The 20,076-nt window shown below is 45.4% G+C and overlaps 1 protein-coding gene across 1 annotated transcript in view; it reads left to right on the plus strand.

Moving 5' to 3' along the window:
- MALRD1 (MAM and LDL receptor class A domain containing 1) overlaps nt 1-20,076 on the plus strand; it is a 500,726-nt gene that overhangs the window by 154,748 nt on the left and 325,902 nt on the right. The window lies entirely within an intron of this gene.

The raw sequence follows: 20,076 nt of genomic DNA on the forward strand, positions 1-20,076 counted from the left end.
CCAATGATGGGGGGGTGGGGGGATTTTAATTAGGGGGGGGAGGCCGCACTGGCCACCAATGAGTTAAATACAGGGGAGGGAGGGGGGCCGCACTGGCCACCAATTAGTTAAATACAGGGGAGGGAGGGGGGCCGCACTGGCCACCAATGAGTTAAATACAGGGGAGGGGGGGGCCGCACTGGCCACCAATGAGTTAAATACAGGGGAGGGAGGGGGGTCTGCCCCCTGCTGCCTGGCAGCACCTGATCTCTTACAGGGGGCTATGATACACACAATTAACCCCTCAGGTGCGGCTAATTGTGCTGATCACGGCCCCCTGTAAGAGATCAGGTGCTTCCAGGCAGCAGGGGGCAGTCATGTACACAGTTCATAGTATATTCTAACTTGAAGCGTCCCCATCACTATGGGAACGCCTCTGTGTTAGAATATACTGTCGGATCTGAGTTTTGACAATCTAACTCAAATCCGATGGTATATTCTAACATAGAGGCGTTCCCATGGTGATGGGGACGCTTCAAGTTAAAATATACAATCGGATTGGAGAAAACTCAGATCCTATGGTATATTAATAGAGACTCCTGACTTTACATTGAAAGTCAATGGGGGACGGATCCGTTTGCAATTGCACCATATTGTGTCAACGTCAAACGGATCCGTCCCCATTGACTTGCATTGTAAGTCAGGACGGATCCGTTTGGCTCTGCACGGCCAGGCGGACACCAAAACAACTTTTTCCTTCATGTCCGTGGATCCTCCAAAAATCAAGGAAGACCCACGGAAGAAAAAACGGACACGGATCACGGAACTACGGAACCCGTTTTTGCGGACCGCAAAAAAAAACGGTCGTGTGCATGAGGACTTAGGAAGATGGAGACACAAAATAAACAGGACCTTGTGCAAAATCAATTAAGGTAGAACAGCCTGCTGTATTTATTTAGAAAACTGTAGAAATAGTACATAGTAGTAGGGATGAGCGAACTCGAACTGTATAGTTCGGGTTCGTACCGAATTTTGGGGTGTCCGTGACACGGACCCGAACCCGGACATTTTCGTAAAAGTCCGGGTTCGGGTTCGGTGTTCGTCGCTTTCTTCGCGCTTTTGTGACGCTTTCTTGGCGCTTTTTGAAAGGCTGCAAAGCAGCCAATCAACAAGCGTCATACTACTTGCCCCAAGAGGCCATCACAGCCATGCCTACTATTGGCATGGCTGTGATTGGCCAGAGCACCATGTGACCCAGCCTATATTTAAGCTGGAGTCACATAGCGCCGCCCGTCACTCTGCTCTGATTAGCGTAGGGAGAGGTTGCGGCTGCGACAGTAGGGCGAGATTAGGCAGATTAACTCCTCCAAAGGACTTGATTAACTGATCGATCTGCAGCTGTGGATCATTGAGCTGCTGATCCTCAATTGCTCACTGTTTTTAGGCTGCACAGACCGTTTGTCAGTCTCATTTTTCTGGGGTGATCGGCGGCCATTTTGTGTCTTGTGGTGCGCCAGCACAAGCTGCGACCAAGTGCATTTAACCCTCAATGGTGTGGTTGTTTTTTGGCTAAAGCCTACATCAGGGTGAAGCTGTGACACCAAGTGCATTTAACCAGCAATAGTCTGTTCATTTTTTGGCCATATACAAAATCAGGGGCAAGCTGCGCCTGTCACCAAGTGCATTTAACCCTCAATGGTGTGGTTGTTTTTTGGCTAAAGCCTACATCAGGGTGAAGCTGTCACACCAAGTGCATTTAACCAGCAATAGTCTGTTCATTTTTTGGCCATATACAAAATCAGGGGCAAGCTGCGCCTGTCACCAAGTGCATTTAACCCTCAATGGTGTGGTTGTTTTTTGGCTAAAGCCTACATCAGGGTGAAGCTGTCACACCAAGTGCATTTAACCAGCAATAGTCTGTTCATTTTTTGGCCATATACAAAATCAGGGGCAAGCTGCGCCTGTCACCAAGTGCATTTAACCCTCAATGGTGTGGTTGTTTTTTGGCTAAAGCCTACATCAGGGTGAAGCTGTCACACCAAGTGCATTTAACCAGCAATAGTCTGTTCATTTTTTGGCCATATCCCAGTCTAATTCTGTCACTAAATCCATACCGGTCACCCAGCGCCTAAATACTAGGCCTCAAATTTATATCCAGCTAAATCTGTCCCTAGTGCTGTAGCTGGGCGAGTTATTTAGTGTCCGTTCAAGCACATTTCTTGTTCTGGGTTGAAATACAATTCCCAATTTAGCAATTTCATAATTTAGTGGTTCCTGCTATATCAGAGCTATTTGAAATCTATCCCAAAAAGGGTATATAATATTGAAGGTGCACATAGGGTCATTCAGAGTAACTTCACACACACCCGCTACTGTGTATTTCCAAGTCTAATTCTGTCACTAAATCCATACCGGTGACCCAGCGCCTAAATACTAGGCCTCAAATTTAATTCCCTCTAAATCTCTCGTTACCCACCGCTGTACTGTTGTTGCTGGGCAAGATATTTAGTGTCCGTCAAAGCACATTTTTTGTTCTGGGTTGAAGTACAATTCCCAATTTAGCAATTTCATAATTTAGTGGTTTCTGCTATATCAGAGCTATTTGAAATCTATCCCAAAAAGGGTATATAATATTGAAGGTGCACATAGGGTCATTCAGAATAACTTCACACACACCCGCTACTGTGTATTTCCAAGTCTAATTCTGTCACTAAACCCATACCTGTCACCCAGCGCCTAAATACTAGGCCTCAAATTTAAATCCCTCTAAATCTCTCGTTACCGTTGTCCTGTTGTAGCTGGGAAAGTTATTTAGTGCCCGTCAAAGCACATTTTTTGTTCTGGGTTGAAGTACAATTCCCAATTTAGCAATTTCATAATTTAGTGGTTCCTGCTATATCAGAGCTATTTGAAATCTATCCCAAAAAGGGTATATAATATTGAAGGTGCACATAGGGTCATTCAGAATAACTTCACACACACCCGCTACTGTGTATTTCCAAGTCTAATTCTGTCACTAAATCCATACCGGTGACCCAGCGCCTAAATACTAGGCCTCAAATTTAATTCCCTCTAAATCTCTCGTTACCCACCGGTGTACTGTTGTTGCTGGGCAAGATATTTAGTGTCCGTCAAAGCACATTTTTTGTTCTGGGTTGAAGTACAATTCCCAATTTAGCAATTTCATAATTTAGTGGTTTCTGCTATATCAGAGCTATTTGAAATCTATCCCAAAAAGGGTATATAATATTGAAGGTGCACATAGGGTCATTCAGAATAACTTCACACACACCCGCTACTGTGTATTTCCAAGTCTAATTCTGTCACTAAACCCATACCTGTCACCCAGCGCCTAAATACTAGGCCTCAAATTTAAATCCCTCTAAATCTCTCGTTACCGTTGTCCTGTTGTAGCTGGGAAAGTTATTTAGTGCCCGTCAAAGCACATTTTTTGTTCTGGGTTGAAGTACAATTCCCAATTTAGCAATTTCATAATTTAGTGGTTCCTGCTATATCAGAGCTATTTGAAATCTATCCCAAAAAGGGTATATAATATTGAAGGTGCACATAGGGTCATTCAGAATAACTTCACACACACCCGCTACTGTGTATTTCCAAGTCTAATTCTGTCACTAAATCCATACCGGTGACCCAGCGCCTAAATACTAGGCCTCAAATTTAATTCCCTCTAAATCTCTCGTTACCCACCGCTGTACTGTTGTTGCTGGGCAAGATATTTAGTGTCCGTCAAAGCACATTTTTTGTTCTGGGTTGAAGTACAATTCCCAATTTAGCAATTTCATAATTTAGTGGTTTCTGCTATATCAGAGCTATTTGAAATCTATCCCTAAAAGGGTATATAATATTGAAGGTGCACATAGGGTCATTCAGAATAACTTCACACACACCCGCTACTGTGTATTTCCAAGTCTAATTCTGTCACTAAACCCATACCTGTCACCCAGCGCCTAAATACTAGGCCTCAAATTTATATCCAGCTAAATCTGTCCCTAGTGCTGTAGCTGGGCGAGTTATTTAGTGTCCGTTCAAGCACATTTCTTGTTCTGGGTTGAAATACAATTCCCAATTTAGCAATTTCATAATTTAGTGGTTCCTGCTATATCAGAGCTCTTTGAAATCTATCCCAAAAAGGGTATATAATATTGAAGGTGCACATAGGGTCATTCAGAGTAACTTCACACACACCCGCTACTGTGTATTTCCAAGTCTAATTCTGTCACTAAATCCATACCGGTGACCCAGCGCCTAAATACTAGGCCTCAAATTTAATTCCCTCTAAATCTCTCGTTACCCACCGCTGTACTGTTGTTGCTGGGCAAGATATTTAGTGTCCGTCAAAGCACATTTTTTGTTCTGGGTTGAAGTACAATTCCCAATTTAGCAATTTCATAATTTAGTGGTTTCTGCTATATCAGAGCTATTTGAAATCTATCCCAAAAAGGGTATATAATATTGAAGGTGCACATAGGGTCATTCAGAATAACTTCACACACACCCGCTACTGTGTATTTCCAAGTCTAATTCTGTCACTAAACCCATACCTGTCACCCAGCGCCTAAATACTAGGCCTCAAATTTAAATCCCTCTAAATCTCTCGTTACCGTTGTCCTGTTGTAGCTGGGAAAGTTATTTAGTGCCCGTCAAAGCACATTTTTTGTTCTGGGTTGAAGTACAATTCCCAATTTAGCAATTTCATAATTTAGTGGTTCCTGCTATATCAGAGCTATTTGAAATCTATCCCAAAAAGGGTATATAATATTGAAGGTGCACATAGGGTCATTCAGAATAACTTCACACACACCCGCTACTGTGTATTTCCAAGTCTAATTCTGTCACTAAATCCATACCGGTGACCCAGCGCCTAAATACTAGGCCTCAAATTTAATTCCCTCTAAATCTCTCGTTACCCACCGGTGTACTGTTGTTGCTGGGCAAGATATTTAGTGTCCGTCAAAGCACATTTTTTGTTCTGGGTTGAAGTACAATTCCCAATTTAGCAATTTCATAATTTAGTGGTTTCTGCTATATCAGAGCTATTTGAAATCTATCCCTAAAAGGGTATATAATATTGAAGGTGCACATAGGGTCATTCAGAATAACTTCACACACACCCGCTACTGTGTATTTCCAAGTCTAATTCTGTCACTAAACCCATACCTGTCACCCAGCGCCTAAATACTAGGCCTCAAATTTATATCCAGCTAAATCTGTCCCTAGTGCTGTAGCTGGGCGAGTTATTTAGTGTCCGTTCAAGCACATTTCTTGTTCTGGGTTGAAATACAATTCCCAATTTAGCAATTTCATAATTTAGTGGTTCCTGCTATATCAGAGCTCTTTGAAATCTATCCCAAAAAGGGTATATAATATTGAAGGTGCACATAGGGTCATTCAGAGTAACTTCACACACACCCGCTACTGTGTATTTCCAAGTCTAATTCTGTCACTAAATCCATACCGGTGACCCAGCGCCTAAATACTAGGCCTCAAATTTAATTCCCTCTAAATCTCTCGTTACCCACCGCTGTACTGTTGTTGCTGGGCAAGATATTTAGTGTCCGTCAAAGCACATTTTTTGTTCTGGGTTGAAGTACAATTCCCAATTTAGCAATTTCATAATTTAGTGGTTTCTGCTATATCAGAGCTATTTGAAATCTATCCCAAAAAGGGTATATAATATTGAAGGTGCACATAGGGTCATTCAGAATAACTTCACACACACCCGCTACTGTGTATTTCCAAGTCTAATTCTGTCACTAAACCCATACCTGTCACCCAGCGCCTAAATACTAGGCCTCAAATTTAAATCCCTCTAAATCTCTCGTTACCGTTGTCCTGTTGTAGCTGGGAAAGTTATTTAGTGCCCGTCAAAGCACATTTTTTGTTCTGGGTTGAAGTACAATTCCCAATTTAGCAATTTCATAATTTAGTGGTTCCTGCTATATCAGAGCTATTTGAAATCTATCCCAAAAAGGGTATATAATATTGAAGGTGCACATAGGGTCATTCAGAATAACTTCACACACACCCGCTACTGTGTATTTCCAAGTCTAATTCTGTCACTAAATCCATACCGGTGACCCAGCGCCTAAATACTAGGCCTCAAATTTAATTCCCTCTAAATCTCTCGTTACCCACCGGTGTACTGTTGTTGCTGGGCAAGATATTTAGTGTCCGTCAAAGCACATTTTTTGTTCTGGGTTGAAGTACAATTCCCAATTTAGCAATTTCATAATTTAGTGGTTTCTGCTATATCAGAGCTATTTGAAATCTATCCCTAAAAGGGTATATAATATTGAAGGTGCACATAGGGTCATTCAGAATAACTTCACACACACCCGCTACTGTGTATTTCCAAGTCTAATTCTGTCACTAAACCCATACCTGTCACCCAGCGCCTAAATACTAGGCCTCAAATTTAAATCCCTCTAAATCTCTCGTTACCGTTGTCCTGTTGTAGCTGGGAAAGTTATTTAGTGCCCGTCAAAGCACATTTTTTGTTCTGGGTTGAAGTACAATTCCCAATTTAGCAATTTCATAATTTAGTGGTTCCTGCTATATCAGAGCTATTTGAAATCTATCCCAAAAAGGGTATATAATATTGAAGGTGCACATTGGGTCATTCAGAATAACTTCACACACACGCTTCTGTGCATTTCCAAGTCTAATTCTGTCACTAAATCCATACCGGTGACCCAGCGCCTAAATACTAGGCCTCAAATTTAATTCCCTCTAAATCTCTCGTTACCCACCGCTGTACTGTTGTTGCTGGGCAAGATATTTAGTGTCCGTCAAAGCACATTTTTTGTTCTGGGTTGAAGTACAATTCCCAATTTAGCAATTTCATAATTTAGTGGTTTCTGCTATATCAGAGCTATTTGAAATCTATCCCTAAAAGGGTATATAATATTGAAGGTGCACATAGGGTCATTCAGAATAACTTCACACACACCCGCTACTGTGTATTTCCAAGTCTAATTCTGTCACTAAATCCATACCGGTGACCCAGCGCCTAAATACTAGGCCTCAAATTTAATTCCCTCTAAATCTCTCGTTACCCACCGTTGTACTGTTGTTGCTGGGCAAGATATTTAGTGTCCGTCAAAGCACATTTTTTGTTCTGGGTTGAAGTACAATTCCCAATTTAGCAATTTCATAATTTAGTGGTTTCTGCTATATCAGAGCTATTTGAAATCTATCCCTAAAAGGGTATATAATATTCAAGGTGCACATTGGGTCATTCAGAATAACTTCACACACACACGCTTCTGTGCATTTCCAAGTCTAATTCTGTCACTAAATCCATACCGGTCACCCAGCGCCTAAATACTAGGCCTCAAATTTATATCCCGCTGAATTTGAATACAATACATTGGGCCAAATAATATATTTGTTGTTGTGGTGAACCATAACAATGAGAAAAACATCTAGTAAGGGACGCGGACGTGGACATGGTCGTGGTGGTGTTAGTGGACCCTCTGGTGCTGGGAGAGGACGTGGCCGTTCTGCCACATCCACACGTCCTAGTGTACCAACTACTTCAGGTCCCAGTAGCCGCCAGAATTTACAGCGATATATGGTGGGGCCCAATGCCGTTCTAAGGATGGTAAGGCCTGAGCAGGTACAGGCATTAGTCAATTGGGTGGCCGACAGTGGATCCAGCACGTTCACATTATCTCCCACCCAGTCTTCTGCAGAAAGCGCACAGATGGCGCCTGAAAACCAACCCCATCAGTCTGTCACATCACCCCCATGCATACCAGGGAAACTGTCTCAGCCTCAAGTTATGCAGCAGTCTCTTATGCTGTTTGAAGACTCCGCTGGCAGGGTTTACCAAGGGCATCCACCTAGCCCTTCCCCAGCGGTGAAAGACATAGAATGCACTGACGCACAACCACTTATGTTTCCTGATGATGAGGACATGGGAATACCACCTCAGCATGTCTCTGATGATGACGAAACACAGGTGCCAACTGCTGCGTCTTTCTGCAGTGTGCAGACTGAACAGGAGGTCAGGGATCAAGACTGGGTGGAAGACGATGCAGGGGACGATGAGGTCCTAGACCCCACATGGAATGAAGGTCGTGCCACTGACTTTCACAGTTCGGAGGAAGAGGCAGTGGTGAGACCGAGCCAACAGCGTAGCAAAAGAGGGAGCAGTGGGCAAAAGCAGAACACCCGCCGCCAAGAGACTCCGCCTGCTACTGACCGCCGCCATCTGGGACCGAGCACCCCAAAGGCAGCTTCAAGGAGTTCCCTGGCATGGCACTTCTTCAAACAATGTGCTGACGACAAGACCCGAGTGGTTTGCACGCTGTGCCATCAGAGCCTGAAGCGAGGCATTAACGTTCTGAACCTGAGCACAACCTGCATGACCAGGCACCTGCATGCAAAGCATGAACTGCAGTGGAGTAAACACCTTAAAACCAAGGAAGTCACTCAGGCTCCCCCTGCTACCTCTTCTGCTGCTGCCGCCTCGGCCTATTCTGCTGCTGCCGCCTCGGCCTCTTCCTCCGCCTCTGGAGGAACGTTGGCACCTGCCGCCCAGCAAACAGGGGATGTACCACCAACACCACCACCACCACCTCCGTCACCAAGCGTCTCAACCATGTCACACGCCAGCGTTCAGCTCTCCATCTCACAAACATTTGATAGAAAGCGTAAATTCCCACCTAGCCACCCTCGATCCCTGGCCCTGAATGCCAGCATTTCTAAACTACTGGCCTATGAAATGCTGTCATTTAGGCTGGTGGACACAGACAGCTTCAAACAGCTCATGTCGCTTGCTGTCCCACAGTATGTTGTTCCCAGCCGGCACTACTTCTCCAAGAGAGCCGTGCCTTCCCTGCACAACCAAGTATCCGATAAAATCAAGTGTGCACTGCGCAACGCCATCTGTGGCAAGGTCCACCTAACCACAGATACGTGGACCAGTAAGCACGGCCAGGGACGCTATATCTCCCTAACTGCACACTGGGTAAATGTAGTGGCAGCTGGGCCCCAGGCGGAGAGCTGTTTGGCGCACGTCCTTCCGCCGCCAAGGATCGCAGGGCAACATTCTTTGCCTCCTGTTGCCACCTCCTCCTTCTCGGCTTCCTCCTCCTCTTCTTCCACCTGCTCATCCAGTCAGCCACACACCTTCACCACCAACTTCAGCACAGCCCGGGGTAAACGTCAGCAGGCCATTCTGAAACTCATATGTTTGGGGGACAGGCCCCACACCGCACAGGAGTTGTGGCGGGGTATAGAACAACAGACCGACGAGTGGTTGCTGCCGGTGAGCCTCAAGCCCGGCCTGGTGGTGTGTGATAATGGGCGAAATCTCGTTGCAGCTCTGGGACTAGCCAATTTGACGCACATCCCTTGCTTGGCGCATGTGCTGAATTTGGTGGTGCAGAAGTTCATTCACAACTACCCCGACATGTCAGAGCTGCTGCATAAAGTGCGGGCCGTCTGTTCGCGCTTCCGGCGTTCACATCCTGCTGCTGCTCGCCTGTCTGCGCTACAGCGTAACTTCGGCCTTCCCGCTCACCGCCTCATATGCGACGTGCCCACCAGGTGGAACTCCACCTTGCACATGCTGGACAGACTGTGCGAGCAGCAGCAGGCCATAGTGGAGTTTCAGCTGCAGCACGCACGGGTCAGTCGCACTACAGAACAGCACCACTTCACCACCAATGACTGGGCCTCCATGCGAGACCTGTGTGCCCTGTTGCGCTGTTTCGAGTACTCCACCAACATGGCCAGTGGCGATGACACCGTTATCAGCGTTACAATACCACTTCTATGTCTCCTTGAGAAAACACTTAGGGCGATGATGGAACAGGAGGTGGCCCAGGAGGAGGAGGAGGAGGATGAGGAAGAGGGGTCATTTTTAGCACTTTCAGGCCAGTCTCTTCGAAGTGACTCAGAGGGAGGTTTTTTGCAACAGCAGAGGCCAGGTACAAATGTGGCCAGCCAGGGCCCACTACTGGAGGACGAGGAGGACGAGGATGAGGAGGAGGTGGAGGAGGATGAGGATGAAGCATGGTCACAGCGGGGTGGCACCCAACGCAGCTCGGGTCCATCACTGGTGCGTGGCTGGGGGGAAAGGCAGGACGATGACGATACGCCTCCCACAGAGGACAGCTTGTCCTTACCCCTGGGCAGCCTGGCACACATGAGCGACTACATGCTGCAGTGCCTGCGCAACGACAGCAGAGTTGCCCACATTTTAACCTGTGCGGACTACTGGGTTGCCACCCTGCTGGATCCACGCTACAAAGACAATGTGCCCACCTTACTTCCTGCACTGGAGCGTGATAGGAAGATGCGCGAGTACAAGCGCACGTTGGTAGACGCGCTACTGAGAGCATTCCCAAATGTCACAGGGGAACAAGTGGAAGCCCAAGGCCAAGGCAGAGGAGGAGCAAGAGGTCGCCAAGGCAGCTGTGTCACGGCCAGCTCCTCTGAGGGCAGGGTTAGCATGGCAGAGATGTGGAAAACTTTTGTCAACACGCCACAGCTAACTGCACCACCACCTGATACGCAACGTGTTAGCAGGAGGCAACATTTTACTAACATGGTGGAACAGTACGTGTGCACACCCCTCCACGTACTGACTGATGGTTCGGCCCCATTCAACTTCTGGGTCTCTAAATTGTCCACGTGGCCAGAGCTAGCCTTTTATGCCTTGGAGGTGCTGGCCTGCCCGGCAGCCAGCGTTTTGTCTGAACGTGTATTCAGCACGGCAGGGGGCGTCATTACAGACAAACGCAGCCGCCTGTCTACAGCCAATGTGGACAAGCTGACGTTCATAAAAATGAACCAGGCATGGATCCCACAGGACCTGTCCGTCCCTTGTCCAGATTAGACATTAACTACCTCCCCATAACCATATATTATTGGACTCCAGGGCACTTCCTCATTCAATCCTATTTTTATTTTCATTTTACCATTATATTGCGAGGCTACCCAAAGTTGAATGAACCTCTCCTCTGCCTGTGTGCTAGGCCTAAATATATGCCAATGGACTGTTGCAGTGGTGGCTGACATGAAGCCTGATTCTCTGCTATGACATGCAGACTAATTCTCTGCTGACATGAAGCCAGATTGTCTGTTACGGGACCTCTCTCCTCTGCCTGGGTGCTGGGCCTAAATTTATGACAATGGACTGTTGCAGTGGTGGCTGACGTGAAGCCTGATTCTCTGCTATGACATGCAGACTGATTCTCTGCTGACATGAAGCCAGATCCTCTGTTACGGGACCTCTCTCCTCTGCCTGTGTGCTAGGCCTAAATATATGCCAATGGACTGTTGCAGTGGTGGCTGACGTGAAGCCTCATTCTCTGCTATGACATGCAGACTAATTCTCTGCTGACATGAAGACAGATTCTCTGTTACGGGACCTCTCTCCTCTACCTGGGTTCTGGGCCTAAATTTATGAAAATTGACTCTTACAGTGGTGGGTGACGTGAAGCCTGATTCTCTGCTATGATATGAAGACTGATTCTCTGCTGACATGAAGCCAGATTGTCTGTTACGGGACCTTTCTCCTCTGCCTGGGTTCTGGGCCTAAATTTATGAAAATTGACTCTTACAGTGGTGGGTGACGTGAAGCCTGATTCTCTGCTATGATATGAAGACTGATTCTCTGCTGACATGAAGCCAGATTGTCTGTTACGGGACCTTTCTCCTCTGCCTGGGTTCTGGGCCTAAATTTATGAAAATTGACTCTTACAGTGGTGGGTGACGTGAAGCCTGATTCTCTGCTATGATATGAAGACTGATTCTCTGCTGACATGAAGCCAGATTGTCTGTTACGGGACCTTTCTCCTCTGCCTGGGTTCTGGGCCTAAATTTATGAAAATTGACTCTTACAGTGGTGGGTGACGTGAAGCCTGATTCTCTGCTATGATATGAAGACTGATTCTCTGCTGACATGAAGCCAGATTGTCTGTTACGGGACCTTTCTCCTCTGCCTGGGTTCTGGGCCTAAATTTATGAAAATTGACTCTTACAGTGGTGGGTGACGTGAAGCCTGATTCTCTGCTATGATATGAAGACTGATTCTCTGCTGACATGAAGCCAGATTGTCTGTTACGGGACCTTTCTCCTCTGCCTGGGTTCTGGGCCTAAATTTATGAAAATTGACTCTTACAGTGGTGGGTGACGTGAAGCCTGATTCTCTGCTATGATATGAAGACTGATTCTCTGCTGACATGAAGCCAGATTGTCTGTTACGGGACCTCTCTCCTCTGCCTGGGTGCTGGGCCTAAATATATGCCAATGGACTGTTGCAGTGGTGGCTGACGTGAAGCCTCATTCTCTGCTATGACATGCAGACTAATTCTCTGCTGACATGAAGACAGATTCTCTGTTACGGGACCTCTCTCCTCTGCCTGGGTGCCGGGGCCTAAATATCTGAGAATGGACTGTTCCAGTGGTGGCTGACGTGAAGCCTCATTCTCTGCTATGACATGCAGACTAATTCTCTGCTGACATGAAGACAGATTCTCTGTTACGGGACCTCCCTCCTCTGCCTGGGTGCTGGGCCTAAATATATGCCAATGGACTGTTGCAGTGGTGGCTGACGTGAAGCCTCATTCTCTGCTATGACATGCAGACTAATTCTCTGCTGACATGAAGACAGATTCTCTGTTACGGGACCTCCCTCCTCTGCCTGGGTGCTGGGCCTAAATATATGCCAATGGACTGTTGCAGTGGTGGCTGACGTGAAGCCTCATTCTCTGCTATGACATGCAGACTGATTCTCTGCTGACATGAAGCCAGATTCTCTGTTACGGGACCTCTCTCCTCTGCCTGTGTGTGTGCTGGGCCTAAATATATGCCAATGGACTGTTGCAGTGGTGGCTGACGTGAAGCCTCATTCTCTGCTATGACATGCAGACTAATTCTCTGCTGACATGAAGACAGATTCTCTGTTACGGGACCTCCCTCCTCTGCCTGGGTGCTGGGCCTAAATATATGCCAATGGACTGTTGCAGTGGTGGCTGACGTGAAGCCTCATTCTCTGCTATGACATGCAGACTGATTCTCTGCTGACATGAAGCCAGATTCTCTGTTACGGGACCTCTCTCCTCTGCCTGTGTGTGTGCTGGGCCTAAATATATGCCAATGGACTGTTGCAGTGGTGGCTGACGTGAAGCCTCATTCTCTGCTATGACATGCAGACTAATTCTCTGCTGACATGAAGACAGATTCTCTGTTACGGGACCTCCCTCCTCTGCCTGGGTGCTGGGCCTAAATATATGCCAATGGACTGTTGCAGTGGTGGCTGACGTGAAGCCTCATTCTCTGCTATGACATGCAGACTAATTCTCTGCTGACATGAAGACAGATTCTCTGTTACGGGACCTCTCTCCTCTGCCTGGGTGCCGGGGCCTAAATATCTGAGAATGGACTGTTCCAGTGGTGGGTGACGGGAAGCCAGATTCTCTGCTATGGAACCTCTCTCCAATTGATTTTGGTTAATTTTTATTTATTTAATTTTTATTTTAATTCATTTCCCTATCCACATTTGTTTGCAGGGGATTTACCTACATGTTGCTGCCTTTTGCAGCCCTCTAGCTCTTTCCTGGGCTGTTTTACAGCCTTTTTAGTGCCGAAAAGTTCGGGTCCCCATTGACTTCAATGGGGTTCGGGTTCGGGACGAAGTTCGGATCGGGTTCGGATCCCGAACCCGAACATTTCCGGGATGTTCGGCCGAACTTCTCGAACCCGAACATCCAGGTGTTCGCTCAACTCTACATAGTAGAAATCATCTCAGGCTGGAGCTCATAATTCTAGAAGTGCCTCACAGATTATGGCAAACAAAGTTTACGTTTCAAACAAAGAGTTGAAGAAAAACTATGACAGTAAATTTGTTGATAAATTGAGTGGGTGTTAAACCTCAATGTGCTAGCCAGAAGTTAACATGACATAAAAAAAAAAAAACTTTGTTCACACCACAAAATACATAACAGACTCAGTTATGGGGGTCAGCATGGCAACTCTCATCCTCTGCAATGCTACATCTGGTTGGCTCGCATCCTAGCACCCCAGTATTTCAAGGCAACAGAGCTAAACACTGAACCATGCACATTTGACAATTTTTAGAAACTGCTTTCTAGGAGACCATAGTGCGTTGCACGAACCGTGCACAATTTTTGGGGAGATGTCTCCATTTAGCCACCCCCTGAATGTGTGTTTGGACGCCAGGCTTGAGTCTGAGGACGTAGCTTCCTGGAGGCAAGGACAGGACATGTTCAGGGAGCTCTGCTTCCGGTCGGCCTCTGTGGTATCCGGGAAATTTGCCAACTTCTCCAGGAGTCTGTGAGGTCTCCCTCCTTTTTTGGGAGCCTCATGAACAGTCCAGGAGAGTTAGCAATTATGGTTTGTGTTAAAATTAACTTGTCTGTAGCTCACAACAACTATAGGTTTGGTGTGTCGAAGGGAATGGCCGCTTGTCTGGATTTTTGGCATAATCCTTGTCTAGTACATTGGCTCAGTGTATTAAGATGTTAACATGAGAATGGGCACGTACTCCCTATTGCTTTTGGTCTGAAATGAATATTGTGTCAGATAAAAACGCTGCGGGTTACGTTCCCTGCAGTGTTTTTTGTAGCGAGCCCATTTGGCAGCTAGCAGCAGGTGAACATCTAACAAGAAGCCAGGCCACCACAATGCTGCGGCAGCTGCCTTCTGATGGAAAGGCAAGAGCAATATCTGGCTTCCGTCTTAAACCAAGTTTGCCAGGTATAATTTAGTAATATAGAAAACTAGAAAGCAATCAGTACATAACAAGGACTGTACAATCCTACCGGGAAAAAGGAAAAAGAAAGCGCTAATTATGCAGCAAATGCCGCCGCACATATGTTACATTAAGGCACGGTGTTGTCAATTAAGACAGAGGCTCATAGAGATTCACTAAAACATTATTATGCAATGATTGATGTTCCACGTCTTACCCGTGTCTACAATTTTATCTTCATTTCGCACAAATTGACCTGCAGCATTTATTCCGAGTATACTTATATGGTGGATGCAGCGCGACAGCTGCTCTTCCTGCTGGGACGTTTTATAAGGACGCATGCATTATAATAAGGATCATGGTCTCAATAGGGAGCCCTAGGAAGAAAAAGCAAAAAAGTGAAATTTCATATTCAATGATTTGACCGGCGATCCTAAAGTGAGAGGTTTGGGAAAAGCAGAGTTAACCCCAGAAGGACCACCGCTATGTCTGTTCTATCTCTCTCCTGTAGACCAGAGGTGCACAATCTTTTCTGACCCAAGGGCCACATTATTATATTGAACCGCTCCCAAGGGCCACAATGAAACTTAGAGGTATCACCATCTGAGACATGTATGACAAATCAATATTATGTGCCATAAGTGTCTGATAGGTGCAGGTTTACTTCTAGAATTCCCACTTATTGGAAAAAAGGAAGACCCCTTCTCGCTAATTCAGCCCTCTAGAGAGGTGACCATCCATGCTCATGGCCCTCTGCATTGTAGATTATGGGTGTTGTGGTAACAGCCTAGAATTTGACAAGCCCCATGAAATTCAAAAGAGAGAGACATATGCGCAGAATGCCACTTTTCTATTTCATATACCCCAAGGGTCCATGGACACCAGTCATTTCCTGATATATGGGTGATTCAGTGATGGATACACAGTACACTGTTCCTGTCCCTCTTCTCTGCAACAGGGAAACGAATGTGAGCAGCCACAAACACACAAGCATTTCTGTGTCCATATGGTTTGAGTCAAACAGAATGGCATCGCAGGCCACATGTCATTTTGGAACACAGGCTTTTACACCCATGCTATATGCCATTGTTCCTTTGGGTCATAAGCAGTAGAAAATGTACATCTCTGGTAAATGTCTGATGTTATACCGTAGATTCTACCCATCAAGTAAACCGAACCTTCAGTCAATTGCTTTTTGCTTTTAAAATGACCCAGTGGTTTACTGCTGAAGGGGTTAATGGTATATACTCTGCATTTTAATTCACTGGATACCTAGATTCAGTTGCTAGGTGTGGGCTGGCCCCACTGCTTCTGATTCCATGACAAGGAGAAGCAGCAAACTGAGATACAGCAGTCTTCTCAGAGATGATCAAGTGCCAGCCTTTAAGGGAGAGAAGTATTGAGCCTTACAGAAGCTTTAGCCGCCATTTCAAGGGATGGTGCATAGACAAAAAAGGCAGTGAAGGTAACACATGCATTTTGGTTGGGGATAGAAGGTTTAAGCTCCGTATCATACCTAAAGAGGTCATTTCATCAGTTTGTACTTTCTAAAATCAATAACTCACGTTGTAAGCCAAGATTAGAAGATGTCATTGTGCTATTTCTTTAATGATACTATGCTCCGTTGCCTCACTCTGCCCCCATTCTGTTTTGGCACCCTGTATGTTAATCAATACGATCGGTACATGGAGTAGGAGACGGCTGTATTTCTCAGGGGACATCTCTTTCTCCCTGGCTGTGAGCATCCAATCCCAGCGGACCGTGTCACAGACATTGGGAAAAAACGTCTCCCTGTGTGTGAAGCGGTCGGCTGCAATAACCCGCAGCTGGCTATTGTACAAATACTGACTGAACTATAATACAGAGTGAGAGAATTTGCACCACTTGGCTGAATTGGGAAGATTGCTTAGATTAACCAGAGAGGTACTCGGAGAACTACCTCATTACCTATTCCTCCCTATATGCAGCCTTGGGAAACTGTCTATGCAACCTTTAACCTCTTAGTTACCACCCATACGCCTTTTTGGTTTGGTCACTAAGGGGCCTTAGGCTGGGCCGCCGCTTTTTTGTGGCAGTCTAGTCTAAGCGCTGCACGGGTCCCCCATGAAGCCGTGACCCGGCTCTCACATGAGAGCCGCGACCCTGCTCTAACAGCCCGGAGTCGCAGGAGTGCCGACAATGGCGCCCGCCGCATGTAAAGTGCCGACAGAGGGAGCGGACTCCCTCTGTCTCCCATTTGCACCCCCAAATGCGATTGTGGGGTGCCGATGTGTGTGAAGGCTGGCAGGGTTTGGATGTAGGCCCCAGACCAACCTTCAGTAATTTCCAGCAGGCTGCGCCTCTCTGGCGCAGCATGCTGGTCAATGTTAGAATAGCATTGCCATTAAAATGCAATGCACTATAGGGATAGTACTTTGCATTTTAAAAGCAATCAAAATACTGTGTGTTAGGCACAGTAGGCAGGGAAACACACACACACACAGTGAGCCCTGACTAAACCCAACCTGTTTTCCCTGCCCAATTGTAGTGCAAGCCCTAAGCAGCAAGTCTGCAACTGGTTGTCGTTGCCTGTATTGCTAAGTGCCAGACAGACAGACACAGAGATGCAACCACACAGAGACGGGTCATACAGAAATAGGTCAAAACCAGGATGACAATACGGTATAAAATCAGAGGACAGAGGGTAGTCAAAATAGCCAAGCCCGAGTCAGAACCAGACGGGTAACACAGTACAGAATCACTAGACAGAGGGAAGTCAGAGGCAAGCGAGGTTGTAAAAAACAAACAATCGCACAGACAGAACTGGGAGCACAGCAAGGGAGTAAACCTATAACTAGCAAGGGTGCGTGCGTTGTGGGGAGGCGGTGAGCAAGTAAGTGCTCGGTTGTCATGGACGTGCTTGAGTAACCAGGGGGGTGGTTAGGCTGCACATCACAGGGGCATGGCCTGGCAGCATGTCTGACATTGCATGGCCGTGCCTGAGCCCCAGACCGCAAAACTAGAGTCTGAACACCAAGGTGGTAAAGACCCCAAGGAAAGCCCATTTGCCTTCCCTATAATGTAGTGTCAGCTCATTCATAAAAATAGCCAAGGTTCCAATGAAGGCAGCCATAGTATCCTTATGTGTCATGCTGTTATTTGTGCCTGGAATTTCCAGGAGAGTAGGTTTTTCGATCTCTTGCATGCTTCTCACTTCTCACTTTGTTTCAGACAGTTGCTATGTCTTAACCTGAATATGGTATTACCTAGCTTAATCTCAGTTTTTTTTTTAATGATTGTTATGTCATTAAATACCTTTTCTGTGCCTCTTTGCCAGGTATAGCGTTTGCTGTGTGTCTTTGAGTGCTTCCTGGGATTTATGGTTACGTGGTTTTACTGTTATTTCTATTGCAGATATGCTTGTAGTACGTTAAGCTTTCTGTTTGCTGTTTGCTTTTTTGTTTTCTACTGGCTTGTTGGATTTAGTAGTTCAGTGTCACTTTCTGCTAGGTTTTATTATTCTTCCCTACATTCATCACTTTCCACATGTACTCCATTTCTATCTGTCATCTGTTGCCATCCTCATCCATTGTTCTCATATTGGTGAGTTTATTATTCTATATTTGCTGCCTGATTTGTGCTATATTTTCCTGGAAATTGTCTGGCTACTACTTAATTCTGTTATTAATCAAGTCCTGGGGCTATCTGAATATCAACAGCCACAGTTAGGAGATTGAGAAATACAACCGATAGAGGCTACATGCACACGACCGTATGTGTTTTGCGGATGACATTCCGTATGGCATCCGTTTTTTTTTGCGGGTCTGTTTATTTTTTGCGGATCCATTGTAATAATGCCTATCCTTGTTCGCAAACTAGAAAAAAATAGGACATGCACTATTTGTTTTGCCGGGCAACGGAACGGACATACTGATGCGGACAGCACACGGTGTGCTGTCCGCGTTTCTTGCGGACCCATTGAAATGAATGGGTTTGCATCCTATCCGCAAAAAAAACTTAACAGACACTGAAACAAACAACGTTTGTGTGCATGAGGCCAGAGGTGAAGTCAAATTCTGTCTTGCAAACAAACCATTACAGTAGGTAGATATCCAAACCATGAGCCATTGATGTTCTCTTCTGTAATTTAATGTGTTTCTGTGCGTTTTTGCTCTACTGTACATAAAATACAAACTGTGTTCATAAGACCCCCCTCCCTAATGTATCTTCAAAGTCCCACAGCTCAATTGTTTCTCTAGGCCGATATATCACTAGAAATTCCCATTACAAAATGCCACTAAAAGAATCTGCTATAATTTCATATCAGTTAAGATAAGAAGTCTTAATAAGATTATGCTTTGTTTAAAAAAAGATACCAAAATATCTCCTCGAAACTCTAATCTCACAGTATTTACATGAATTATTCTACTCGGCCTGGTGCAGTTTAGGATCAGCTCCCAGTTATTTTTATATTTCACAAAGTAAATTTTTTATCGTGTACCGAAGAAAAGTGCAATGGCAACGGGTTCAAAAATAAAATTTATCTACAAGCTATTTGTCAAATATCCTAATACTAAATAAGGGTGGGTTCACACTAGCGTTAGGGATTCCATTATGGCTTTCCGTTATAACATGGCTATAACGGAAAATAACGGAATGCCCAGACAGAATGCAAAACAGAAGCCTTTAAAAGGCATTCCGTTTGCTTTCCGTCCTAATAGAAGTCTATGGGAAAGAATAACGGATCCGTCTGGGTCCTGTTATGCAAGACGGAAAACAAAGTCCTGTCGACAGGAATTTGTTTTCCGTCTTGCATAAAGGGACCCAGACAGATCCGTTTTTATTCCCATAGACTTCTATTAGGACTGAGAGCAAACGGAATGGCTTTTAGCATTCCGTCATAATACAAGTCTATGGCGAGAAGAACGGATCCGTCCTTCCGTCTTATGGATTCTGTTGTTTTCCGTTATAATCCCTAACGCTAGTGTGAACCACCCTAAGCCATTTATGGAGTTAAATAATTGGCCTTAGATGGTGTGAGGCTTCTTATTTGCTCACATTTTCTTATTTTTTATCAGGTAAAGTCACAATAAAGTAATAATATCATCTAGAGTTCTTAAGATTAAGTAAGCCAGTCCCAAAAATGACCAACTTTCTCTTTATTTTACTGATATTAAAGGGCACATATATTATAATGTCATAAATTGTTTTCCATGCAATATTTGCTACTTTCACTTAAAAGTCTATTCTGACAAGTTACATTTATGTCATATATCCATGAGATGAATATCAGATAGATGGGGATCCCACCTCTGTAGGACTGGCCTTAGGTGTGTGCAGTTTGTGTAGAACCAAAGGGAGAATTATTA

This window comes from Bufo gargarizans, chromosome 5, assembly GCF_014858855.1.
Source record: "Bufo gargarizans isolate SCDJY-AF-19 chromosome 5, ASM1485885v1, whole genome shotgun sequence".
Taxonomy (NCBI): domain Eukaryota; kingdom Metazoa; phylum Chordata; class Amphibia; order Anura; family Bufonidae; genus Bufo; species Bufo gargarizans.